The sequence below is a fragment of the Ovis canadensis genome, chromosome 5, assembly GCF_042477335.2.
Source record: "Ovis canadensis isolate MfBH-ARS-UI-01 breed Bighorn chromosome 5, ARS-UI_OviCan_v2, whole genome shotgun sequence".
Lineage (NCBI taxonomy): Eukaryota > Metazoa > Chordata > Mammalia > Artiodactyla > Bovidae > Ovis > Ovis canadensis.
In genome coordinates, this window is record NC_091249.1 from 27,504,876 (window position 1) to 27,532,644 (window position 27,769).

General features: G+C 48.5%; 1 pseudogene; it reads left to right on the forward strand.

Moving 5' to 3' along the window:
* Window positions 1–4,521: 4,521 nt before the first annotated feature.
* LOC138440659 (intercellular adhesion molecule 1-like) lies at window positions 4,522–27,592 on the forward strand (annotated as a pseudogene).
* The last annotated feature ends 177 nt before the right edge of the window (window positions 27,593–27,769 follow it).

Consider the following 27,769-nt stretch of genomic DNA (forward strand, 5'->3'; position numbering starts at 1 on the left):
ATCTGAAGGAAACAAAGCTGTTCTTTTGAAAAGATAGCTGAGAATTCCCTGGTGGCTCAGTGTTTGGGACTTGGCACCTTCATTGTGAGGGCTGGGTTCAATCCCAGGTCAGGAAACTGAGTTCTTGAAAACTTGCAGCTCTCAAAAAAAAAAAAAGGAAAGAAAGAAAGAGGACTTCCCTGGTGGTCCAGCAGTTAAGAATCCACTGTCCAGCGAAGGGGTTGCAGGTTTGGTCCCTGGTCAGGGAACTGGCTGCAGGGCAGTTAAGCCTGAGTGTGGCAGCTAGTAAGCCTGCTCGGTGAAACGAAGAGCCTGGGAGCCAAAAAAGTAAAAAGATGTCTGGACCTTGTGTTCCTAGCCTTGTTACAACCTGGGAGATGAAATCCTCTGGTATCTTCCATAAAAGCAGTGGGGAAGGAGTCCTGGGTTGGAAGAACAGCATGTACAGAATGCTGAGAATAAGTGAAGTTCATTCATTCAACCAGTACTATTGACCGTCTGCCTCTAACGACTGGACATTGATTCAGGTGCCGAGGCTGAGATTCCCTGGCCTTCTGGCACTCACGCAAATGGAGGTGATATAATCAAGTCAGTCAAAAGAATTTCAACCAGTGAATGAGTTTCAGTAATGAAATCACTAGAGCAAGTGACAGGGAATGATTAGGCTGTGGCCCAGGATGGAAGGAGCCAGCGAGTAGGCGAGTACGGGGAAAGTTTTTTTATTTTAATTGTTGATGTATGTATGTGTTTATCTATGGTTGCGCTGGGTCCTCGTTACTGCTTGGACATCTTTCTAGCTGGGGAGAGCCGGCTTCTCATTGCAGTGGCTCCTCTTGTTGTGCAGCACAGGCTCTAGGTGTGAAGGCTTCAGCAGCTGCAGCACTGGGCTCAGTAGTTGTGGTGCATGGGCTTAAATGCTCCGAGGCATGAGGGATCTTCCTGGACCAGGGAAGAAACCATTGTCCCCTACATTGACAGGCAGATTCTGATCCACTGTACCACCAGGCAAATCCTCGGGAAAGCTTAAGAGGAGGCTGAGGCCACAAGAAAAGTTTGGCCCCATCAGGGATGAGAGGAAGGGCATTCCAGGTCAATGGAACTGCAAGGTGGTCACACCAGAGCACAGGATGAGTTCCGAGCAGGCACAGTGCCCTGGAGTGGGGTTTGGGTACTTCTGTCCTGGTGCACAGCCTCTGGTCTGCAGTGGGACCATTCCTCCCTTCCTGAGACTGCCTAACACCCTGGAGGAAGCCCTGCCCTTCCTGATGGCTGTGGAAAGGGGATGGGGGAGCATCTGCTTCCCTTTCTTTCAAGAAAGCACAAAGAGAGGGTAGACTGGGGGCACAAATTTTTCTGCCAAACTAGCCCCTATTATCATCCCATGTTCCATCTCAGAAAATGGCCCTCCACCCTCTCAGGACATTAGAGCAGGACCACGCATCAACTGTAGTGTGCCCTGCTGCCAAAATGAATGCCAAATTGAACCACATCTCTAGTCCTCACTCCCACTCTAGGCACCATCACTGCTCCCAGTTTCCTGATTCCACCCAGTCCTCCACCCACCCCCCATCCCCGACTGTAGCTCCTGCTGTAATCTCCCAAGTCAGGGGTGTCTCCCCTCTGCTCAGAACCCTCCATGGATCCCACTTCACTCAGAGGAAAAGCCAAAGTTCTCCCCAGCCCTTGCTCTACACCATCCCCTCCATGCCCTCCTCTCCCCTAATTCCCTCCCTTCCTCATTGCACTCCAGCCACACCAGGCTTCTGGCTATTCTTTAAGGCAGTTCCTACCTCAGGGCCTTTGCACATCCAGTGAGCTCTGCCTGGTACATTCCTTCCCTGATATTGTTAAGACTCCCTCCTCACCTCCCTCCATTTCTTGATCAGTGTCACCTTCTCAGTCTTTCCCATGACCCTATTTATTGCTTTAGGAATCCTGACATTTCCTATTCCCTTCCCTGCTTTATTTTTCTCTTAGAACTAAGCACAAGCTACATCTCCATATATATATATATATATATATATTAATATTTATGTATTTATTTAGCTGTGTCGAGTCTTAGTTGCCACTTGGGTGATTCTCCGTCTTCTGCTTCCCCTTGGGGAATCTTTAGTTGCGGCATGCAAACTCAGTTATGCCACATGGGATCTAGTTCCCTGACCAGGGATGGAACCTGGGCCCCAGCATTTGGACAGCAGAGTTTTAGCCAAAGGACCAACTTTACATATTGTATTTTTGTTTCTGTTGCTCCTACTATTAATAAATGATCTCTGTGTGATAGCAAGAAATTTGGTCTATTCTGTTCATTACTGTGTCTCCAGCACCTGGAATGACACTTGGCCCACAGTAGGCTCTTTTTAAAAAAACACTTAAAAAAAATTTACTTGTTTATTTTTGGTTGTGCTGGATCTTCCCTGCTTCTTGCTGTGGTTCAGTCGCTCAGTCGTGTCCTACTTTTTGAGACCGCAGCACTCCAGGCTTTCCTGTCCTTCACCATTTCCCAGAACTTGCTCAAACTCATGTCCACTGAGATGGTGATGCCATCCAACCGTCTCATCCTCTGTCGAACCTTTCTCCTTCTGCCTTCAGTCTTTCCCAGCATCAGGATCTTTTCCAATGAGTTGGTTCTTTGCATCAGGTGCCAAACTTCAGCTTCAGCATCAGTCATTCCAATGAATATTCAGACTGATTTCCTTTAGGATTGACTGGTTTGACCTCCTTGCGGCCAAAGGGATTCTAAAGTCTTCTCCAATACTACAATTCAAAGGCATCATTTCTCTGGCGCTCAGCCTTTTCTATTGTCCAGCTCTCACATCCATACATATGGAAAAACCATAGCTTTGACTATACCAACCTTTTTAGGCAAAAATCCTGTCAAGATTCCTAAATGCTTTTTAGTAAGCTGTCTAGGTTTCTCGTGGCTTTTCTTTCAAGGAGCTTTAAGTTTCATTGGTACAGTCACCATCCACAGTGATTTTGGAGCCCAAGAAAATAAAGCCTGTCACTGTTTCCATCGTTTCCCATCTATTTGCCGTGAACTGATGTGACCGGATGCCATGATCTTCATTTTTTGAATGTTGAATTTTAAGCCAGCTTTTTCACGCTCCTCTTTCTCTTTAGTTCCTCTTTGCTTTCTGCCATAAGGGTGGTGTCATCTGCATATCTGAGGTCATTGATATTTCTCCCTGCAATCTTGATTCCAGCTTGTGCTTCATCCAGCCAGGCATTTTGCATGATGTACTCTGCATATCAAAGTTAAATAAATAGGGTGACAATATACATCCTTGACATACTCCTTTCCTAGTTTGGTACCAGTCAGTTGTTTCACCTCTGGTTCTCACTGTTGCTTCTTGACCTGCATACAGGTTTTGCAGGAGGGAGGTAAGGTGGTCTGGAATGCCCATCTCTGACAGAACGTGGTCCACTGGAGAAAGGAATGGCGAACCACTTCAGTATTCTTGCCTTGAGAACCCCATGAACAGTATGAAAAGGCAAAAAGATAGGTCACTGAAAGATGAACTCCCCAGGTCGGTAGGTACCCAATGTGCTACTGGAGATCAATGGAGAAATAACTCCAGAAAGAATGAAAGGATGGAGCCAAAGCAAAAACAACACCCAGTTGTGGATGGGAGTGGTGATAGAAGCAAGGTCGATGCTATAAAGAGCAATATTGCATAGGAACCTGGAATGTCGGGTCCATGATTCAAGGTAAATTGGAAGTGGTCAAACAGGAGATGGCAAGAGTGAACGTCGACATTCTAGGAATCAGCGAACTAAAATGGACTGGAATGGGTGAATTTAACTCAGATGACCATTATATCTACTACTGCGGGCAGGAATCCCTCAGAAGAAATGGAATAGCCATCATAGTCAACAAAAGAGTCCGAAATGCAGTACTTGGATGCAATCTTAAAAACAACAGAATGACCTCTGTTTGTTTCCAAGGCAAGCCATTCAATATTATGGTAATCCAAGTCTATGCCCTGACCAGTAATGCTGAAGAAGCTGAAGTTGAATGGTTCTATGAAGACCTACAAGACCTTCTAGAACTGACACCAAAAAAAGATGTCCTTTTCATTATAGGGGACTGGAGTGCAAAAGTAGGAAGTCAAGAAACACCTGGAGTAACAGGCAAATTTGGCCTTGGAGTACAGAATGAAGCAGGGCAAAGGCTAATAGAGTTCTGCCAAGAGAATGCACTGGTCATAGCAAACACCTTCTTCCACAACACAAGAGAAGACTCTACACGTGGACATCACCAGATGGTCGACATTGAAATCAGATTGATTATATTTTTTGCAGCCAAAGATGGAGAAGCTCTATACAGTCAGCAAAAATAAGACCGGAAGCTGACTGTGACTCAGATCATGAACTCCTTGTTGCCAAATTCAGACTGAAATTGAAGAAAGTGGAGAAAACCACTAAACCATTCAGGTACGACCTAAATCAAACACTTATGACTATATAGTAGAAGTGAGAAATAGATTTAAGGGACTAGATCTGATAGAGTGCCTGATGAACATGGACGGAGGTTTGTGACATTGTATAGGAGATAGGAATCAAGACCATCCCCAAGAAAAAGAAATGCAGGAAAGCAAAATGGCTGTCTGATGAGGCCTTACAAATAGCTGTGAAAAGAAGGGAAGCGAAAAGCAAAGGAGAAAAGGAAAGACATACCCATTTGAATGCAGAGTTCCAAAGAATAGCAAGGACAGATAAGAAAGCCTTCCTCAGCAATCGATGAAAAGAAATAGAGGAAAACAATAGAATGGGAAAGACTAGAGATCTCTTCAAGAATATTAGAGATACCAAGGGAACATCTCATGCAAAGATGGGCTCGATAAAGGACAGAAATGGTCTGGACCTAACAGAAGCAGAAGATATTAAGAAGAGGTGGCAAGAATACACAGAAGAACTGTACAAAAAAGATCTTCACGACCCGGATAATCATGATGATGTGATCACTCACCTAGAGCCAGATGTCCTGGAATGTGAAGTCAAGTGGGCCTTAAAAAGCATCACTATGAACAAAGCTAGTGGAGGTGATGAAATTCCAGTTGAGCTGTTTCAAATCCTGAAAGATGATGCTGTGAAAGTGCTGCACTCAATATGCCAGCAAATTTGGAAAACTCAGCAGTGGCCACAGGACTGGAAAAGGTCAATTTTCATTCTAATCCCAAAGAAAGGCAATGCCAAAGAATGCTCAAACTACCACACAGTTGCACTCATCTCACATGCTAGTAAAGTAATGCTCAAAATTCTCCAAGCCAGGCTTCAGCAATACGTGAACCGTGAACTTCCAGATGTTCAAGCTGGTTTTGGGAAGGGCAGAGGAACCAGAGATCAAATTGCCAACATCCACTGGATCATGGAAAAAGCAAGAGAGTTCCAGAAAAACATCTATTTCTGCTTTATTGACTATGCCAAAGCCTTTGACTGTGTGGATCACAATCAACTGTGGAAAATTATGAAAGAGATGGGAATATCAGACCACCTGACCTGCCTCTTGAGAAACCTGTATGCAGGTCAGGAAGCAACAGTTAGAACTGGACATGGAACAACAGACTGGTTCCAGATAAGAGTATGTCAAGGCTGTATATTGTCCCCCTGCTTATTTAACTTCTATGCAGAGTACATCATGAGAAACGCTGGGCTGGATGAAGCACAAGCTGGAATCAAGATTGCCGGGAGAAATATCAATAACCTCAGATATGCAGATGACACCATCCTTATGGCAGAAAGTGAAGAAGAACTAAAGAGCCTCTTGATGAAAGAGAAAGGGGAGAGTGAAAAAGTTGGCTTAAAGCTCAATACTCAGAAAACTAAGATCGTGGCATCTGGTCCCATCACTTCATGGCAAATAGATGGGAAACAGTGGTTGACTTTATTTTTCTGGGCCCCCAAATCAGTGCAGATGGTGATTGCAGCCATGAAAATAAAAAACGCTTACTCCTTGGAAGGGAAGTTTTGACCCACCTAGATAGCATATTAAAAAGCAGAGACATCACTTTGTCAACAAAGGTCCATCTAGTCAAGGTTATGGTTTTTCCAGTAGTCATGTATGGATGTGAGAGTTGGACTATAAAGAAAGTTGAGCACTGAAGAACTGATGCTTTTGAACTGTGGTGTTGGAAAAGACTCTTGAGTCCCTTGGACTGCAAGGAGATCCAACCAGTCCATCCTAAAGGAGATCAGTCCTGGGTGTTCATTGGTAGGACTGATGTTGAAGCTGAAACTCCAATACTTTGGCCACCTGATGCGAAGAGCTGACTCATTGGAAAAGACCCTGATGCTGGGAAAGATTGAGGGCAGGAGGAGAAGGGGACGATAGAGGATGAGATGGTTAGATGGTATCACCTACTCAATGGACAGGTTTGGGTGAACTCCAACAGTTGGTGATGGACGGGGAGGCCTAGCGTGCTGCGGTTCATGGGGTCGCAAAGAGTCGGACACGACTGAGCGAATGAACTAAACTGAACTGAAGAATTTTTCCACAGTTTAAAGCGCTTCAGCGCAAAGTAAACTCACAATCAAGGTCAGGTCCGCTCAGGGACGGACCCCCTAGCGCCGGGAGCAGTTCCGCCGTTTGTTTTACTGCTGCTGCCGCTAGGCAGCCCTCAGGATTTCAATTCGGAAATATCAGTGCTGAGCGCCCAGCGAGGGGGAACAAAGCAGGATACGGCTAGGCACTCTCTCAATCCGGAAAAGCCAGGGTCCGGTTCGGGAGGGGAAAGCGCGAGGTTTCTTCGGAGCACCGCCCTTTCCGCCCCCTCGGCCAGGCGTGAAGCCCTGGCGCCAGAGTCTTGGCCGCGCTCCTTGGCACCAGCTCCTCCGCTCCACCTCCGCCTGCGATGGCTCCTGGCGCCGCCGGTGCCGCGCGGCTTGCGCTCCTGGCCCTGCTCTGGACTCTGCTGTCGGGTGAGTTAGGGGCGGGGGCTGCCGTCGAGTCAGCTTTGGAGACACGGGGTGCGTCCTGAAGCCGTGGGAGGACCAGCCCGCGACCGCCTGGGAATAAAGCGATTCGTTCTTAGGTCGCTGTTTCTGGGAAGTTGGGGTTAGAGGCACCGATTGAAAGTCAACAGCCGTGGGTTCCCATCCAGACCCTTCATGGTCCGACTGTGTGCTCTCGGACTGCGGGTTGCCTCTCCCGAGGATCTACAGGTTTTCCGCTGTAAAGTGAAGTTAACAGCGGCCACCTCTCAGCGGTTGTGTCCTGGCCCAGGAGGTGGTCTGACTGTGAGGAGGGCCACCCCAAGCTTAGGTAAACTGGGGTCCCCACCCCACCACCCCACCATGCACATTCTGTTCCTCACCCGGTGCCCCCGGGGGAAGTCCTGGACTCTGCTCAGGAGGATTCCAGGGCTGACTTGCCCAGGGAGCAGAGGTTGAGAAGTGGGATGCCCCAGCAGCTCTTCCCCACCTTCAGTCAGGAGGAAGGGGAGAAGGGGGACAGCTGGTCTCAGATGGCCATCACTGTCAGAAAGCAAGAGACTGCAAAATCCACATCAGCTCAACAGAGTTCTAACTGGGATTCCAATCTGAATTCTACCCCTTTCTAGCTGAGTAACCTCCCCTTTTGCAGGGGCTCTTGTCCATGGAATTGTCAGGCAAGCACACTGGAGCGGGTTGCCATTGCCTATTCCAGGGGATCTTCCTGACCCAGGGATCCGACCCACATCTCCTGCTTTGGAAGGTGGATTCTTTACCATCTGAGCCACCAGGGAAGCCCCAGCCTCCCTTCAGGTCTCACCATTTCCCTCTGAAGTGGGAAGGCTCCCAGAACCACCCTTGGAGAACTCAGAGCTGCTGTTTCCACACACCTCCATCCTAGATGGAGTAGACCCAGAGCTGAAGGCAGAGATTGTTTTGAGGGGGGTCTGGGGGGATGCGTGGCAGTGTTAGGATGGATGGGCTCACAGATAGTTTTTCAGTTTGAAAGCACCATGGTCTGAGGGAGCTTATCAGAACAGACCCCCTTCTTTCCTGCAGCCACTGGCTACCTGCCCTGTGCTAGCGGATGGTGGAGTGACTGTATTTGCCCACTTTACAGATAGGGAAAACTGAGGGCCAGAGAGGGGAAACCACTTGTCCAAGGGAGTGGGGACCAGCCTGATTGGAGCTTCTTCACACTTGACCTCTTGGGAGGGAAATGGACACTGACCCCACGCGCCTCTTTCGCTAACATCCTCCATGGCCACTCAAGGTCCTCAGAATGAAGACCACATCCCTGGCATGGCTGAATACTGCTTACGTGACCCTCCTGACTTCATTTTCCCCCAACCTATCCCCTTACTCTGCTCCAGCCGCCCTGCCTCAGGACCTCTGCACTTGCCATTCCTTTTCCTGGAGGTCATTTCCCTTTTCCCTGGCATGGCCCACCCCTGCCCTGCATCCTGATCTCTGCTCACACATTCCCCAGTCACCAAGGCACTGTCTGTTCTCTCATCCTGTTTCGTCTTTCCCAAAGCCCTTGTCAGCATCAGTTATTAATTATGTTGTTTACTCATGAATTTTTCTGGCTCCCACACTGAAGGCAGAGTTTGGTCTTGTTCAGTGCTGTGTCCCCAGCACAGGCTGGTTGCAGTAATATTGATGAGCCCCAGTTGGCAAGCCTGACCCCTCCCCCCGCTTTTGATTCCGGGGCCTGGAGGTGCCGGAACATCAATACATCCTTCAAAAGCCATCATACCCCAGGAGGCTCTCTGAGGGTGCACTGCAGTATCTGCTGTGACCAAAAGGCAATTTTGAGCCTAGAGACTGAATCAGCCAAGAAGATAGTGGACCGCAGGAACAGCTGGAAGGTTTTTGAACTGAGTGAGGTGCAAGAAGATGACATGCGCATCTCCATGTGTCACGGTGAAGTGACGATGGCTTCGATGGACCTCACCGTACACTGTGAGTGGCTGGGTCCAGGGCCTGGACTAGGCAGACTGGGTGGGGGAGGTGAACAGGGGAGTCCCAGCAGGTTGGAAAGCCTTCGTAGCTTGGTGAGTGGAGGCAGGGTCTCACTGATGGGCAGGAGGCTCCTCTTTGGAAAGTCTGATGTCTTCTGGACGCCCTCCTTGAACTTCCTTGGGGTGCCCATCAAATATGGACAGGGATTCAGAATGTTCCAGAATGCTGCCTCTCGAGGCCTCTTTAATAAGGTGAGATGGTCCTAGATCTGACTCTTTAAAAAAAAAACACACTGCGGTGTGTTTCCTGGTAGTGGCACTGATGTGGCCTGGATTCAGTACCTGGTCAGGGAACTGAGTCCCTACAAGCCTTGAGACCAAGAAATAGATAAATAAGTAAAAGATGTGAATTTAGATTAGCCCTGAGATTTTTTTTTTTTTTGAACACTGTCGACAATCCAAAAAACTGGTAACAACTGGCCTGGCAAGAGTGTGGGGAAACAGACAGTCTGTGGACACTGCTGACAGAGTGGGGGTCCCAAGAGTCACAACTTCTGGTGGGGAAGCAGACATCAGGCCCCAAAATGTCACATGTGTGGGTCCTTTGACATAGAATACCCACTTTTAGAAATTGGGCCTATAGGTGTTTCCACTCACGAGGGAACTGAAGCAGGTAGGGGGTTATTCACTGTGGCTTGATCTGGAAAGGAAATAGCTTGCAAGTCACTCAAATGTAGGGAACTGGGGAGACTTCCCTGGTGGTCCAGTGCTTAAGACTTCACCTTCCAGTGCAGGGGGTGCGGGTGTGATATCTGGTCCAGAACTGGGATCCCACATGCCACACAGCCAAAAACCCAAAACATAAAACAGAGACAATATTGTAACATATTCAATAAAGAGGTTAAAAATGGTCCAAATTTTTTTTAAAAAAATCTTTTAAAAAACATAGGGGGCTGAGGAGAGAAACAATGGTTCCGTCATCCCATGGAATAGTATGCAACTGTGTAAAAGAATGAGACAGAAAATTTGAGGTATTGTCAAGTTCAAAAGAAGTAAGGTCTGCCCAGAAGGACTGTCAAGGTACCACAGTGTTAGGGAGACATGGGGGCAGGGACAGAGAGGTTGTGTTTCTGCATTAAAGAGCTCTGGACAAAAACACAGCAAAAGCAGCTGGCTATGACAAGAGAAACCGGGGTGGGAGAGGGGGCTCCAGGAGAGGGCAGGGGATGCATTTTCTCCATGTGCCTTTTATTTCCTTTGGATGTTTGAAGTGTGACAATGAGTTAGCATGACACAAGCAATAAATAGATACTCGAAATTCAAACTAAGAGAAAATAAAAAAGGAAGAAAGAGGGATTTCCCTAGTGATCTAGTGGTTATGAACCTGCCTTGCAGTGGAAGGAACACAAGTTCAATCCCTAGTGGGGGAACCAAGATATGCCTGTGAGCAAGTAAGTCCATGTGCTGGAGTGATCCTCATGTTGGGGAGGGAGGGGGAACTTATGGCTTCCTGATTGATTTTCGCTTGACCCCCTTGGAAAGGTCTAATGATGCAGTGAGGCCTGAGGGACATTCACCTTCACAGTGCCTGAGTAAAAGCAGCTTTGGGGCAATCAGTGGCTTTGTTTCTGGTTTCAGGAATGTTTGAACAGCTGCTGGCCAAGTGAGCAAAGTCCCCAAACGATCTCAGTGGCCTCTGAAAACCCCCCAGAAACCTCCTAGTAGGACCCTCTGCATCTCAGCCTGAGATTGAAAGCACCACCCTCCAGGTTTGAGTTCCGGTTCTGCTAAATTTCTCGCTCTTTGGGTGCCAGACTTTGCCTTAGTTTTCACCTCTGTGAAATGGATCACACGGTTGCACCCAGTAGCAAAGGATCACCTAGGAGAGATTGTAGCCTGGTCCTGCCCCACTGCCAGTATTTAGATGAAGAAGCATCTCTGGGTGGCTGAAATTTCTCTAGAAAGAGTTGTAATTTTTGCAAGAGAGGCCCCTAACTGGATTTGAAGCACGCACAGGAGTTGGTAAAGACAAGCATGCTAGATAGAGGGAACAGGGCTCCCCTGGTGGTTCAGTGGTAAAGAATCTGCCTGTCAGTGCAGGAGACACAAATTCAATCCCTGATCTGAGAAGATCCCACATGGCACAGAGCAACTAAGCCCGTAGGCCACAACACTGAAGCCTGCCAGCCTTAGAGCCCAGAATCCCCATCAGACAAGCCTGCGCACCGCAACTAGAGAGTACCCCCATCACCTCAATAATAGAAAAGCTCACACGGCAAGAAGACTCAGCAGAGCCAAAAATAAAAGAATCATTTTTTTTAAGGGTAGACAGAAGGAACAGCCTGGCCAAAAGCTTGAAGTGGGGAAACAAACTGACATGTGATTGGGGAGGTTAGAGGAACTGAATATCAATGGATTGGTGTCACTGGAGCTGAGTTTGGCAGGACTTCGGATGCCAGACCGAGAAACTGAGACCTTCTCCTTCCGGTGATAGGGAGCCATGGAGAGTGTGTGAGCAGGCAGACATCTAGAGCAGAGGGCTGACCTTACAGGAAGCCAGGGAGCAGCTAGCTGTGGACCCAATCCAAGTCACACATGTCGTGGGCAGTAGTGTGTACAAGAAGGGAATAGCAGGGACTTCCCTGGTGGCCCAGTGGCTAAGACTCTGTACTCCCAGGGGACTGGGTTCCATCCCTGATCAGGGAACTAGACCCCACATGCTACAATTAAAGATCCTGTGTGTGCAATGAAGACCCGGCACAGCCATATAAATAAAAAAAAAATTTTTTTTGAAAGAATGTAGTTCTCACCTTGGAGAAGGAAATGGCAACCCACTCCAGAATTCTTGCCCAGAAAATCCCATGGACAGAGGAGCCTGGTGGGCTACAGTCCATGGGGTTGCAAAGAATCAGATACGACTAAGCATACACACAGTCCTCACCTTAAAAAGTAACCTCATTGCAGTTTACAGTCATCCTCTTAACTTCTGAAGTGGATTAATTATAGTCCAAATAAAACCATTATGAGTCCTCCCTGGTGGTACAGCAGTTAAGAATCTGCCTTCCAACGCAGAAGTTTCCGTCCCTGGTTGGGAAACTATGATCCCACATGCCAAAGGGCAGCTAAGTCCAAGCACCACATCTACTGACGCTGAGCACTCTGGATCCCGCCCACCATAACTAGAGAGAAGCACGGTTTGCTGCAAGGAAGAGCCTTCTTGCTTCAAGGAAAGATCTGGCACGCTGCAATGAGATCCTGCACACATACGGTAATAAATATTTTAAAAGTAAATTAATAATAATAACAAGAGCCCTACTCTCTTTAGACCCAGTTTATAGCTTAGAAAACTCAGGCTTCCTTTCCCTAACCCTGAGGGCAGGGATTATTCGGGTGGCAAAGTCACGCCCCCACTGGCCAAAGCAAGAAAGCAGAGAAGCTAGGAATGTCAGCCTCCTGACATTTTAAGATCACTGATCCCTTTTTTTTTTTTTTGATGCTGGCAACCTGGGGAGAAGGTGAACTCAGGTCCGAAAACCAACTCGAAGCAATGCTGCTATTTAAGTGACACTTCAGGGCCTCTGGGCTTCCCTGGTGGCTCAGAGGTTAAAGCGTCTGCCCGCAATGCGGGAGACCTGGGTTTGATCGCTGGGTCAGGAAGATCCCCTGGAGAAGGAAATGGCAACCCACTCCTGTATTCTTGCCTGGAGAATCCCATGGACGGAGGAGCCTGGTGGGCTACAGTCCACGGGGTCGCAAAGAGTCGGACACGACTGAGCGACTTCACTTCAGGGCCTCTTGAGAAGGGACTAGAAGCAGGAGGCCTCAAGACCCCTCCCAGGGGAGTCTGGGGAGTGTCTCAGTGCTCAACCACTGCTGGCAATTTCCACTGGCAGGAAGATCCAGGCTGGGAATTCTATTATCTCATGCAGAATGGAGACCCCAGCCTGTGGGTACCCCACCCACAGATGGTGCCTTCAGGGGATACTCAGGGCTTTGTTTTGAGTGTCTGTTCTGATATGTTTGACATTTCGGGGGATCACACAGTTCATTCAGGAACCCTTAAAAGGAAGCTCCTGAAAAGCCTCGAATCAGTGTTGATGGCTCTATTTCATTCTTTCTACGAATACAGAACACCTCCTGGGTGCCGACCGTACGACTGAGGACAGAAGAGACAAACACCCCTGCCCTCCTGGGCTGACATTCCGTGGCAGGAAGAGTAGAGACACCACTGAACTCAGTCATGATCTTGTATGTCAGAGGTGAGAGTTGCTGTGGAGAAAAATAAGGCCACAAAGAGAAGGAAGAATTTCTCTTTGTATTTTACAGCAAAGTCTAGAGACTGGGCAGTTTAAGCGTAATGTATTGCTGAGACTCCTGGTAATAGACTTTGAAGGTCCTTTCCCACTTGTGACTCTCAGATGCTTCTGTGAATAAAGAATTGTTTTGCCTTCTTCACAACCACTTGGGGACGTCTCACCAGGTTATCCTGAAGCTCTTAACATTCCGATCTGGCTTAGGTGGTTTGGGGAGTGTTCTGGGGAGAAAATGGTGAGGTTCCTGGAACAGGTGTGTCCAAGGGCCCCAACACACCCTCTGTGGGCAGGCAGCCAGCCTGTCCTGTTCACACAACACCTCTTTCCCCTGCAGGGTTCCCGGAGCGCGTGGAGCTGGCTCCCCTGCCCCTCTGGCAGCCTGTGGGTGAAGAACTCAACCTGAGCTGCCAGGTGTCTGGCGGGGCTCCCCGGCACCACCTCTCCATGGTGCTGCTCCGAGGGGAGGAGGAGCTGGACCGGCAGCCCGTGGGAAAGGAGGAGCCCGCCGAGGTCACGTTCATGGTGCAGCCGAGAAGAGAGGACCATGGCACCAGTTTCTCTTGCCGCTGGGAGCTGGACCTGCGGTCACAAGGGCTGGAACTCTTCCAGAACACCTCAGCCCCCAGGAAGCTCCAGACCTATGGTGAGGCACTGGGGAGCCAGCAGAGAAGATGGACTGAGGGGGATTTCTTGCTTGGGATGCGGGGTCCCTGAGAAGGAGAGGCCCCTGGCCATGGGGCTGCTGAGAAAGTGGCGACCTTGATTGCAAAGGCTTCTGGGAAGAGCATCTTCTTGGCCACTGGGGTGGAATGTTCTGGACTGGGTGCCTGCACTTCAGGATGATCTGAGAAGGCTGCGACCCAGGGCAAGTGGTATGTGTGTCCTGAGACAAGAGTGACCCAGCCAGTTTCCCTGGAAGAGGGCGTTCCAGGCGGGGGGGATGGAAATGGCCCGGGAGAGGGCTTGAGGATGTCTGTCTGCCCCCTGTTTACACCGGCTCTGTCTCGCCAGTCCTGCCGTCGACCGACCCGCACCTTGAGGCCCCCCCTGGTTGTGGAAGTAGGCTCACGGTGGCCGGTGAAGTGCATGCTGGATGGGCTGTTCCCAGCCTCGGACGCTGAGGTCTATGTGCAGCTGGGGGACAAGAGGCTGGAAACCATCATCACGTACCCTGATTACTCCGTCTTGGCTGAGGCCTGGATCGAGGGAAACGAGGAGGAAGAGGGCACCCATTCCGTGAAGTGTCCAGTGAGTCTGGGGAACGAGATCCAAAAGACGCGAGAGAGCGTGATCATCAACAGTAAGTAGAAACCCAAGAGAGCCTTACGAGGAGGGTCGGGATAATGCTGGGCGGGGTTAAATGGCACCCCACTCCAGTACTCTTGCCTGGAGAATCCCATAGGTGGAGGAGCCTGGTAGGCTGCAGTCCATGGGGTCGCACAGGGTCGGACACAACTGAGCGACTTCCCTTTCACTTTTCACTTTCATGCATTGGAAAGGGAAATGGCAACCCACTCCGGTGTTCTTGCCTGGAGAATCCCAGGGACGGGGGAGCCTGGTGGGCTGCCATCTATGGGGTCGCACAGAGTCCCCCAACTAGACCAGTGGGTTTGCCTGGCAAACTGGATGTGGCAGGAAGGCTCGGAGCAGACCCTGAAGTGTTAGGCCCAGGGGAACCCAATCCCCAAGCTGAACTGTAGCCAGAAAGGGGACTGGGCTTCACTACCCATCAGGACCTGAGGCCCGTCAAGCGGGAGGTGGTGGGCACCTACCTGTGTCAGGCCTCCAGTGCTCGTGGTGAAGTCACTCGTGAAGTAGTCGTGAACATGCTCTGTGAGTCCTGGAGTTTGGGGCTGGGAAGGGACTCAGAGCTTCCACTGCAGGGGCAAGGGGTTCAATCCCTGGTTGGGGTGCTGAGATCTGACATGCTGTGTAGTCAGGCAAAAAAAATTTTTTTTTTAAGCCAGGCTGCTTGCCCTGCGGTTTCCCATAGTTTGATATTGGCTGATGGCATCCCCTTATGTCACTTAACGTGTTCCTTTGTCACCAGTCAAATTCAAGAAATGAAAGCCATTAATTCGTTCTAGGTGGTGCTGGAGACACTCACCAGGAGGACAGGATTCTGCATTTCTCTTTCCGTTTCTGAGGATTACAGCTGATCAAGAGGTTCACATGCCATCCACCTGATCCTACCTTTGTAAACTCTCTGACTCTTCCCTAATGATTTGATCCTCCAGGGACAGTTGCTTGGACCTGTCATTTCATTAGCCATCTTCGAAGGGTTTCTAATCCATCTCTCCATCCTCACACTGTCTACATCTTTCTCATGTATCTACGAAGCAAACGTACTTCCTCAAATTCAGACATCCGACATTTACTGCCTTTCCCTAAGCAGTCCTGTCCGAGAATAGTTAAATCTGTCATGAAAGGCAAATGGAGATGGGTAGGTGTGACTCATTGTCAGCAGCATTTGCGATGTTAGTTTCAAGAGTGCATATTCTAAAGTGAAAAGCAAAAACAGACAGATTTGAATCTCAACTCCAACACTTGACACTCCAAGTAGACTCACAAATCGCCTGACAAGTCTCCGCTGGTTTCATCGTCTGTAGAATGGTGTGTTCATAATCCCAACCTCAAATGCAAAATGGCCGTGCCACTTTGGAAAACAGTTTAGCAGTTTCTCAGAAAGACAAACCTAAACTTACAATGCGGCCTAGACATTTGACTCCAGGTATCTACCCGAGAGAAATGAACAGGTATGTCCACACAGAGACTTGTCCATGCATATGTACAGCAGCATTTTTCGTAATAGACCTAAAGTGAAAACAACTCAGCTGTCCATCAGCTGATGAATGGATCAACACGATCTGGTTCATCCATACGATGGAGTATGACTCAGCAAGAAAAAGGAACAAAATGCTGACACATACTCACACGATGGAACTCAATTATGCTTCGTGAAAGAAGTCAGACACAAAATAATGTATGTTGCATGACCCATTCTATAAAAGGTCCATAAGAGACAGATCTATAAAGACAGAAAGTAGATTGGTGACTGCCTAGGGTTGAAGGGCAGGAATGAGGATTAATTGGAACCAGGCATGAGGGTTCTTGGAATGATGTAAATGTTTCAAAAGTGGGTAGTGATGACAGTCACCTACTTGGCAAGTTTACTAAGAAAATATTGATTTCTGTTCTTAAAATGGGTAAAAATTTTGTGGCCTCTAAATTTTGCTTCTGTAAGCTTATTTAAAAGAGAATTCAGACCTCTAAGTCCATATTGAACACTCCATTTTGTTTCTACCCTCGGAGATCTTACATGGTAGTACGAGAGACAAGCCATAAAAGCACGTATATGGTACCATGTTAGGAAGTAATTTCCATTCTTGAAAACAGTGTGGAGGTTCTTCATGGGATTAAATGTAAAACTACCATATGATCCAGCAATCCCGCTTCTGGGTATATATCCAAAGGAAATGAAATCACTCTCTTGAAGAAATATCTGCACCCCCATGTTCTTTGCAGCATTGCTCATAGCAGCCAAGATACGGAAAAAAACCTCAGCATTTGTCAATGGATGGTTGAATAAAGCAGAAGTGCTACAGGGCCTTTCCTGGTAGTTCCGTGGTTGGGAGTCCGTGCTTCCACTGCAAGGGGCATGGGTTTGATCCCTGGTCGGGGAAGTAAAATGCCACATGCCGCTGAGTGTGGCCAAAAAGAAGAAAGGGATCATCAGACACATATACACGGGAAATATTATTCAACCATCAAGAAGGAAATCCTGCCATTTGCCGCAACATGGATGAGCCCGGAGGACATCATGCTAACATAAGCCAAACGCAGAAGCATAAATACCATATGATTTCATTTACATGTGAAATTTAAAAAAATCAAACACACAGAAGCAGAGAGTAGAAGGGTGGTTGCCTGGGGCTGGGGGCAAATTTGATTGAAGGATTTAAGCTTTCAGTTGTTAGATGAGTAAGTTTTGAGGATTCAATGTACAGCATGGTGGTTATAGCTAATAATACCGCACTGTGTAGCTGGACCGCGGTATTCTCACTATACGTACAAAAAATGCTATCTAAGGACATCCCTGGTGGTCCAGTGGCTGAAAGTCTGGGCTTCCATTGCAGGGGGTGCAGGTTCAGTTGCTGGTTGAAGAACTAAGATCCCTCAGGCTGTGTGGTATGGCCAAAAGAATGAAAGGGAGAACCAAGTGAGGTGATGAATGCATCAGCTTGATGGTGGTAGTCATTTTACAGTGGGTATGTATATATCAAATCATTGTGTTGTACACCTTAAATATATGCGGTTTTTATTTGTTAATTACATCTTAATAGAGCCGGGGAAAATGCTTTCTAAACTTTTAAGCGGAGAGGTTGTGAAATACAGCTCCCTGGGCCCTACCAGGACCTGCAGAATTTGCCTTCAGGGCCCAGGACTCTGCGTTTTCACCCTGGACCCCTCCTGATGCACCCCATCCATGACTTAACTGTTTTCAAAAGACTGATTGGGGGCTGCTTTTAGGCTCTGAGATGTTGCCCAGAGGAAATATGGCCAGGACAAGACTATTGCTTTGGCACTTTCTTGGGGCTAAATCGGTCCTTCTCTTCCCAGGTGATTCCACGGCCCCAGGGGACTTCTGGCAATGTCTGAGACATTTTTGTTGTTCCCCCTGGGGTGGGGGTCCTGCTGGCATCTAGTATCTAGGGTCAAGGATGTCCCTAATCCCCCAAGTTATTCTTTTTCTTTAATAGCCACAACACAGAGTACAAAATAATGTGGTAGTTTCTTTACAGTCAGCCAAAACTGCCACCTGGTGTGTGGGCCTGGCCATGTGAACACAGTGACCCATTGACTGAACAGCTCCTCCCTGAAAACATCTCTGGGATGCCTCTCAGGACTGGCTTACAGAGCTCACAACACACTCTTCAAAAGTCCTCCACGGACATAAATTGTGATCCTTAAAGCATCATATTTGACCGAGAGAAAAAGAAAAATCTGACAGTCCAGTGGTTTGAATTCCATGTTTCCAGTGCTAAGGGTGCAGGTTTGATCCCTGGTTGGAGAACTAAGATCTCACATGCCTGCTTGCATAGCTGAGTTACTTTGCTGTGTGTCTGAAACTGACACATCATTGTAAATCGACTATATTTCCATTAGAAATAACAATACAGTTTTTTATTAAAAAAAAAAAAACAAAGGAAAACAATTTGGAACAAATAGTAGGAAAGGATACAGAGGCTGAGCGGGAAATGCTGAGCTAAACCCAAATTATTACCAGCCTCTCTCTCTGCCTCTCATCAGTCCCACAGGGAACCAAGGCCCCAAGAAAGACAATTCTATTGCTCTGACAGCTCCCAGCCTAGTCATAGAGATGCTTAATAGGGTTCAGCAGGGCTGAAAACAGGGAACAGGGTGAAGAAAGAGGTCAGAAGTAGTTGCTCCACACTGCGATTCCTTGGCCAGATCAAGGATGAAAAGGCATCAGAAAAAGTGATCCCTGACTTTCCTGGTGGTCCAGTGGTTAAGAATCTGCCTGCCAGTGCAGGGGACACGGGTTCGATCCCTCATCTGGGACGGTTCCACATGTGGCTGAGAAACAGCCCTCGCACCACAACTACGGAGCCTGCACTGTAGAGCCGGAGCTCCACAGCAAGCGTAGCCACCACACGGAAGGAAGCCTGTGAGCCACAGCTAGAGAAAACCCACGAACAGGAATGAAGACCCAAGCAGTCAAAAATAAATAAATAAATAATTTTAAAAAGGATTCCGAGTCAGGATGTGCTGATGATCAGGGCATAATGCGTGAATTCATTTCCTAGGCTGCCTTAGCAAAGTAGCACAGACAAGGGCTTGAACAATAGAACTGGGATTTCCCTCCTAGTCCAGTGGTTAAGACCGATTGCTTCTACTGCAGGGGGCATGGGTTGGATCCCTGGTGGGGTAAGTTCCACCTGCCACACGGTAAAGCCAGAAAGAAGAAGAAGAAGAAACTAATAAAATAAATGTAGTAACCTGATTTAAAAAAAAAAACAAACAAATAATAGAACTGTACCATCTTACAGTTCTGGAAGTCAGAAGTCCACGATCAAGATGTCAGCAGGAGGCGTCCCTGACGGTCCAGTGTTCAGAATCTCCCTGCCAATGCAGCGGACACAGGTTCGATCCCTCAGGGGACACAGATTCAATCCCTCCTGTGGGAAGTTTCCACATGCCATGGAGAGGCTAGGCCTGTGTGCCCCAGTTAAACCTGCCCACCTAGATCCTGTGCTCTGCAACAAGAGAAGCCACCGCAGTGAGAAACCCACACACCACAACTAGAGAGTAGCTGTTGACCCCTGAAACTAGAGAAAGCCTCCACAAAGCAAGGAAGACCCAGCTTAGTAAATAAACAGACATTATTAAGAAAAAAAGATGTCATCAGGGTTGGAGCGTCCCTGGTATCCAGTGGTTAAGACTCTGTGCTTCCATTTGCTGGAGACATGGGTTCAAGGCCTGGAAAAGGAACTAAGATCCTTGCATGCCTGGTAGCCCAGCCAAGAAAAAAATTACGTATCAACAGGGCTGATGCCTGTTGAGGCTGTGAGGCAGGCTCTGTCGATTCCCTGTCCTCTATCTTCAGGTGGTTCGTTGGTGTCCTTTACACTTCTTTGCATATCCAATGGGCTTCACTAGTGGCTCAGACGGTAAGAATCCACCTGCAATGCAGGAGACCTGGGTTCCATCCTTGGGTTGTGAAGATCCCCTGGAGAAGAGAATGGCTACCCACTCCAGGATTCTTGGCTGGAGAATTCCATGGACATAGGAGACTGGCAGGCTACAGTCCAAGTCAAACATGACTGAGCAACGAACACTCTGCACTTCTTTATTTGATTGATCACCATGATCTCTGTCCTCATCTTCAAATGGCGAAGTCCCTGTGTGTCTGTTCAAATTTCCCCTTTTTATAAGAGTACCAGTCATGTTCAGTTAGGGCCCATCCAAATGATCTTTCCTGAACTTGAGGATCTGCAAAAATCCTGTTTCTAAATAAGATCACAGTCTGGGGCTCAGCACATTCCCCACTCTGCCTGGGCAGAGAAGTAGTTGAACCCGTGACAGGATGGAGCAAGACTGGCCATGAGGAGTGTAAGTAGGCACTTGTGGCTTCACCACATGTCCTCTTCACTGTTGCCTATTTTGAAATTCTCTGCAATTAAAATATTTTTTAAAAAAAGAGAGAGAGAGATGGGTGAAGAGATTTCTTCAGGGGAGCTGTTGCTGCATGCAAATCCTTATCACACTGGCATTTCCCTGGTGGTCCCGTGGTTGGGAGTCCATACTTTCACTGCTCCTTGGGATTCAGTCCCTCCTCAAGGCACTAAGATCCCACATGCCCTTCAGTGAAGCCAAAAAAAAAAAAAAAACCAAAACAACCCTATCATACACTTTTAGGACATAGGTTAACCCAGAGCCCAGAGAGAAAGAAGACTTCATAGCATTTGAAATATATCCTAAAGACAGAACACCCAAGACTGAGACTGACTTTGGCTTAAGAAAGCTCAAGTGAGGTAATGGGGCTGCGATCTGATATCCTGGAGATGCAGAGGGCAAGAGGAAGGGGGCTGTGATGTAGAGTGAAGGTGTCTGCTTATTGGTGGTTGGTGTGGAAATCCACTCGGCTTCCCTGGTGGCTCAGATGGTCAAGAATCCGCCTGCAATGCAGGAGACCTGGGGTGCATCCCTGGGTCGGGAAGATCCCCTGGAGAAGGGAATGGATGCCCACTCCAGTATTCTTGCCTAGAGAATCCCATGGCCAGAGGAGCCTGGCAGGCTTCAGTCCATGGGATCGCAAAGAGTCGGACATGACTGAGTGGCACACACACACCCAGAAGCCTAATAGGAGATGTGAGAGGATAGGAGGACCCCAAGGGCTGAGGAAAGAGCCACAGCCCCACCAAAGATACCTCCATCTCAGATTTCCTTGGTGATCAGGTGGCTAAGACTCTGCTCTCTCAAGGGAGTGTGGGTTTGAAACCTGGTCAGGGAACTAGATCCCACATGCTGCAACTAAGACCCGGTAACGTGTGCATGCTGTTATGTCTGACTCTTTGTGACCCCATGGACTGTACCCCCACCAGGCTCCTCTGTCCATGGGATTCTTCAGGCAAACTATGCTGGACTGGGTTGCTGTACCCTCCTCCAGGGAATCTTCCCAATCCAGGGATCAAACCCCAGGCTCTTATGTCTCCTGCATTGACAGGAGAGTTCTTTACCACTAGCGTCACCTGGGAAGATCCAGTGCAGTCAAATAACAGTAATAATACATTTAAGAAAAAAGATGCTTCCATCTCAGGACTTCCCTGGGGATCCAGTGGGTAAGACTCTGTGCTTCCACTGCAGGGGGTGCAGGTTCCATGGCTCAGGATGGGGCCACAGAAAAAAAAAAGAAAAGACGCCTCCACCTAGTAACGACATACCCAGGAAAGAAGATACCTCACAAAGCTGCTCAGAACACGAGCACACTGCTGGGGAACCTAAGGAAGGGGAAGCCGCCAGCCCAGGAGGAACTGCCCTGCAATGCCTCCTTACACCTCAGTAGGAGAGACCCAAAGGCTGGTGAGAGGAGGCGAGGGGGACAGACAGAGGGTCAAGAGCTGGGGTCCAGGCCCTTCTGCTCTAGCAGGGCCTCCAGCCAGGAGAAGCCTGACCTGGGCTCCCATCCAACACCAAGTTCAGAGATTTGAACATGAGGCTAATGTGGACCTGAGTTCCAGGCAGGATTCGCAGCCAGTGGCATGGCAGAGTCCGCCACACAATAAACTTTCAGTTTTCCAGTAGTCATGTATGGATGTGAGAGTTGTACCATAAAGAAAGCTGAGGGCCGAAGAATTGCCGCTTTTGAACTGAGGTGTTGGAGAAGACTCTTGAGAGTCCCTTGGACTGCAAGGAGATCCAACCAGTTCATCCTAAAGGAAATCAGTCCTGAATATTCATTGGAAGGACTGATGCTGAAGCTGAAACTCCAATACTTTGGGCACATGATGCAAAGAGCTGACTCATTTGAAAAGACCCTGACGCTGGGAAAGATTGAAGGCAGGAGGAGAAGGGGACAACAGAGGATAAGATAATTGGATGGCATCACCGATTTGATGAACATGAGTTTGAGTAAGCTCCGGGAGTTGGTGATGGACAGGGAAGCCTGGCGTGCTGCAGTCCATGGGGTCACAAAGAGTCAGACACGACTGAACAGCTGAACTGAATTGAACTGAACTGAGTGGCTGGAGGAGCTGAGTTCTGTTTCGATCAACATCCACATACCATGCAGCTTTACTTTCCACTCTAGGGTTGTTATGAGGAACCATGATTCGAGAGTGAACTCATCTGTGGGGAAAAAGGAGGAAGTCTGTGGTCCTGATTGGGAAGTTTGAGGTGGGATTCTCAGAGCTCAGTCGTAAGGAAACAGACAACTTGCAACTACTGCTATCTGTTTTCTCCCTGTGCAGGAATGGTCTTTTGAATTTTATTTGTCTATTTATTGACTTATTCATTCTCTTGGCTGTGCCAGGTCTTTGTTGGGGCGAGTGGGCTTCTTTTATTGCGGAGCATGGGCTCTAAAGCTCACAAGCTCAGTAGTTTTGAGGGCTTAGTTGCCCTGAGGCATGTGGGATGTTAGTTCCCCGAGCGAAGATTGAACCTGTGTCCCCTGCAGTGGAAGGCAGATTCTTAACCACTCTACCACTAGGGAAGCCCCATGAATGGTCTTTTTTGTCTTAGTTTTTCTTTCTTTGGTTGTTTTGTTTTGGCTGCGAGGGTCTTTGGTGCTTGCAGGCTTTCTCTGGTTGCAGCGAGGTGGGAGGGGACACTTCTGTAGCTGTGATGCACGGGCTTCTCACTGCAGTGGCTTCTCTTGTTGCAGAGCAGGGGTTCTAGAGCGTGGGCTCAGCATTTGTGCTGCACCAGCTAGGTGCCCCGAGGCATGTGGAGTCTTCCTGGACCAGAGATTGAACCTGTGTCCCTTGCATTGGAAGGTGGATTCTTAACCACTGGACCACCACAGCAGTCCCTAATGGTCTTATGGAAATCTCACTCCCACCCTTTGCAGGATGCATTACCATCCCTTTCTGCAGCTGAGGCCATCAAGGTATCACCAGGGGAAGTGGCCTGTCAAGGTCACAGCTGGTGACTGTGCCCTTTGGCCCCTTCCTCTCAACAATTGCTGGTCCCTGAACATCCCAGCTGCATATCACAACTCTGTTTTGGGCTCATCCACTGGACGTACCAGAAGTACTGAGGAACCACAGTGAGATACCACTTCCCCTTCTGGGGGCTCTGACAGTAAAGAATCTGCCTGCAATGCAGGAGACCTGGGTTCACTGCCTGCATTAGGAAGATCCCCTAGGGACGGGAATGGCTACCCATATTCTTGCCTGGAGAATTCCGTGGACTGAGGAGCCTGGTGGGCTACAGTACATTGGGTCACACAGTAGGACATGACTGGGCCACTAATACACATCCATTACGATGACAATCACCATAATAATTAAACAAAATATATGCTGGCAAAGATGCGGAGAAATTGGAGCCCTGGAATCTTTGTACGTTGCTGGTGGGAATGTAAAAGGTACAGCTGCCAGGGAAAACAGTCTCATAGTTGCTCAAATCGTTCACCACGAAATTACCATGTGACTCAACATTTCCACTCCCAGGTAGAAACTCAAAGGAAATGAAAAGATGCTCATACAAACACTTGTACAGGAATGCTGATAGCACCATGATTCAGAATAGCCAAAAGGTGGAAACTACCAAAGTCATTCCATGAATGAAAAACAAAACTTGATTTGGCCTATCAATGGAATGTTACTCAGACTAGGGCCTGAGCAGTATGGAGGTTCCTCAGAAAATTAAAAATAGAACTACCCAAAACATTATAAATCAACTCTATTTCAATAAATATATAGAACTAATGTATGCCCCAAGCATTCCTCTCCTGGATGTTTATCTGAAGGAAACAAAGCTGTTCTTTTGAAAAGATAGCTGAGAATTCCCTGGTGACCCAGTGTTTGGGACTTGGCACCTTCATTGTGGAGGCCGGGTTCAATCCCAGGTCGGGAAAGTAAGAGCTCACAAACATGCAGCTTAAAAAACAAAAAAAAGGAAGGAAAGAAAGAGGACTTCCCTGGTGGTCCAGTGGTTAAGAATCCACTGTCCAGTGAAGGGGTTGCAGGTTTGGTCCCTGGTCAGGGAACTTGCCGCAGGGCAGTTAAGCCTGAGTGTGGCAGCTAGTAAGCCTGCTCGGTGAAACGAAGAGCCTGGGAGCCAAAAAAGTAAAAAGATGTCTGGACCTTGTGTTCCTAGCCTTGTTACAACCTGGGAGATGAAATCCTCTAGTATCTTCCATAAAAGCAGTGGGGAAGGAGTCCTGGGTTGGAAGAACAGCATGTACAGAATGCTGAGAATAAGTGAAGTTCATTCATTCAACCAGTACTATTGACCGTCTGCCTCTAACGACTGGACATTGATTCAGGTGCCGAGGCTGAGATTCCCTGGCCTTCTGGCACTCACGCAAATGGAGGTGATATAATCAAGTCAGTCAAAAGAATTTCAACCAGTGAATGAATTTCAGTAATGAAATCACTAGAGCAAGTGACAGGGAATGATTAGGCTGTGGCCCAGGATGGAAGGGGCCAGAGGAGCATTTTTTAAAAGTTAAAAAAAAAAAAAAACAAATAAATTTCCCTGATTCTGGGAAAGATTGAAGGCAGAAAGAGAAGCGGAGGACAGAGGATGAGATGGTTGGATGGCATCACCAACTTGATGGACATGAGTTTGAGCAAACTCTGGGAGTTGGTGAGGGACAGGGAAGCCTGGTGTGCTGTAGTCCATGAGATCGCAGAGTTGGATACAACTCAGCGACTGAACTGAACTGAACTGAATGTATTTATTTATTTATCTATGGTTGTGCTGGGTCCTCATTACTGCTTGGACATCTTTCTAGCTGGGGAGAGCCGGCTTCTCATTGCAGTGGCTCCTCTTGTTGTGCAGCACAGGCTCTAGGTGTGAAGGCTTCAGCAGCTGCAGCACTGGGCTCAGTAGTTGTGGGGTATGGGCTTAAATGCTTCGAGGCATGAGGGGTCTTCCTGGACCAGGAAAAGAACCATTGTCCCCTACATTGACAGGCAGATTCTCATCCACTGTACCACCAGGGATGTCCTCAGGAAAGCTTGTAAGTGGAGGCTGAGACACCAAGAAAGGGCTGGCTCCATCAGGGATGAGAGGAAGTGAAATCCAGTTCAAGGGAACAGCAAGGTGGTCACACCTGAGCTCAGGATGAGTTCCGAGCAGGCACAGTGCCCTGGAGTGGGGTTTGGGTACTTCTGCCCTGGTGCACAGCCTCTGGTCTGCACTGGAGCCATTCCTTCCTTCCTCAGACTGCTTGGCACCCTGGAGGAAGCCCTGCCCTTCCTGGTGGCTATGGAAAGGGGATGGGGGAGCATCTGCTTCCCTTTCTTTCAAGAAAGCACAAAGGAGTGTGGATGGAGAGTGCAAGTTTCTTCTGCCAAACTGTCCCTCATTATCATCCCATCCTCATCTCAGGAAATGGCCCTCCACCCTCACAGGATATCACAGCAGGACCAAGGAGCTGACCTTGACTCTGCCCTGCTCCCAAGTCCCAAAAGTGCAATGTGCCCTGCTGCCAAAATGAATGCCAAATTGGACCACGTCTCTAGTCTCCATGGCCCACTCCAGGCTCCATCATTACTCCCGGTTTCCTGAATCCACCCTGTCCTCCACCAAACCTTCCTGCCACACACTGTAGCTCTTGCTGTCTTAGGAGGGTGCCTATAAATGCTCGAGTCAGGGGTGTCTCCCCTCTGCTCAGAACCCTCCACAGCTCCCACTTCACTCAGAGGAAAAGCCAAAGTTCTCCCTAGCCCGTGTTCTACCCATTCCCTCCCTCCCTGCCTCTCCCCTAATTCGCTCCCTCCCTGCACTCCAGCAACAGCGGCCTCCTGGCTTTTCCTTAAGTCAATTCCTACCTCAAGGCCTTTGCACATCCAGTGCACTTTGCCTGGTACGTTCCTTCCCTGATATAATCAGGACTCACTCCGCACCTCCCTCTATTCCTGGCTCAATATCACCTTCTCAGTCTTTCCCAGGATGCTCTATTTAGAGTTTTCTGAACCCTCACATTTCCTATTCCCTTCCCTGCTTTATTTTTTTTCTTAGCACCAAGCACAAGCTACGTCTCCATGTTTTATTTTTTAAACATTTATGCATTTGTTTATCTGTATTGAGTCTTAGTTATTGCTTCGGTGATCCTCCGTCTTCTGCTTCCACTTGGGGAATCTTTAGTTGAGGCATGTGAACTCTTAGTGATGTCACGTGGGATCTAGTTTCCTGACAGGGGATGGAACCTGGGCTGGGGCCTTTGGACAGTGGAATCTTAGCCAGTGGGCCACCAGGGAAGTCCCTATATGTATTTTATTTTTGTTTCTGTTGCTCCTATTTTTAATAACAATCTCCGCATGATGGCAGGAATTTTGGTCTCTTCTGCTCATTACTGTGCCCCCAGCACGTGGAATGATGGCTGGCGCATAGTAGGTTCTTTAAATTTTCTTTTTCTTTTTGGCTGTGCTGGGTCTTCCCTGCTGTGTGGGCTTTTCTCTAGTAGTGGAGAATGAGGGCTACTCTCTAGTGGTACTTCCCTGGCTTCTCCTTGAAGGGGCTTTTCTCCTTGTGGAGCCACAGGCTCTAGGGCACTTGGGCTTCTGTAGTTGTAGGATGGGCACTCGGTTAGTTGCGTCTCCCAGGCTCTAGAGCACAGGCTCAGTAGTTGTGGCTCATGGCGTTAGTTGCTCCGAGGCATGTGGGATCTTCTCAAATCAGAGATCTAACCTGTGTCCCCTCCATTGGCAGGTGGATTTCTTATCACTGAGCAACCCGGGAGTCCACACTCTAGGCTGTCAACACTGTTTAAGCCACTGTGGAGCTAGAGAAGGAAGAACCACGGTTTACGGTTTTTAAACATTGGAAGGACTGATGCTAAAGCTGAAACTCCAATACTTTGGCCACCTGATGCAAAGAGTTGACTCACTGGAAAAGACCCTGATGCTGGGAGGGATTGAGGGCAGGAGGAGAAGGGGACGACAGAGGATGAGATGGCTGGATGGCATCACCGACTCGATGGACATGAGTCTGAGTGAACTCCGGGAGCTGGTGACGGACAGGGAGGCCTGGCCTGCTGCGATTCGCAGAGTCGGACACGACTGAGCGACTGAACTGAACTGAACTGAACTGAACTGAACCCTCTGTAAAACTTGGGCCGCGCGGGGGAGCTCTCCGCTCGCACACTTGGGGCTGGGGCCAAAATAAACAATGATCTGAACTTGCTAAAAACCCGCCGGAAAGTGACCCCAGCGTAGGATTTTCCCAGACCTTCCGAGGGACGTCCCCGGTCCCCACTCGGCACATTTTCCCAGGTCGTTTGGGGCGGGAATTCAGCACCCTCCACCCTTAAGAAGAAAGATCCCTTGGAAATTCCTTAGGAACAATCTGGGCGGAGCGAGGAAAGCT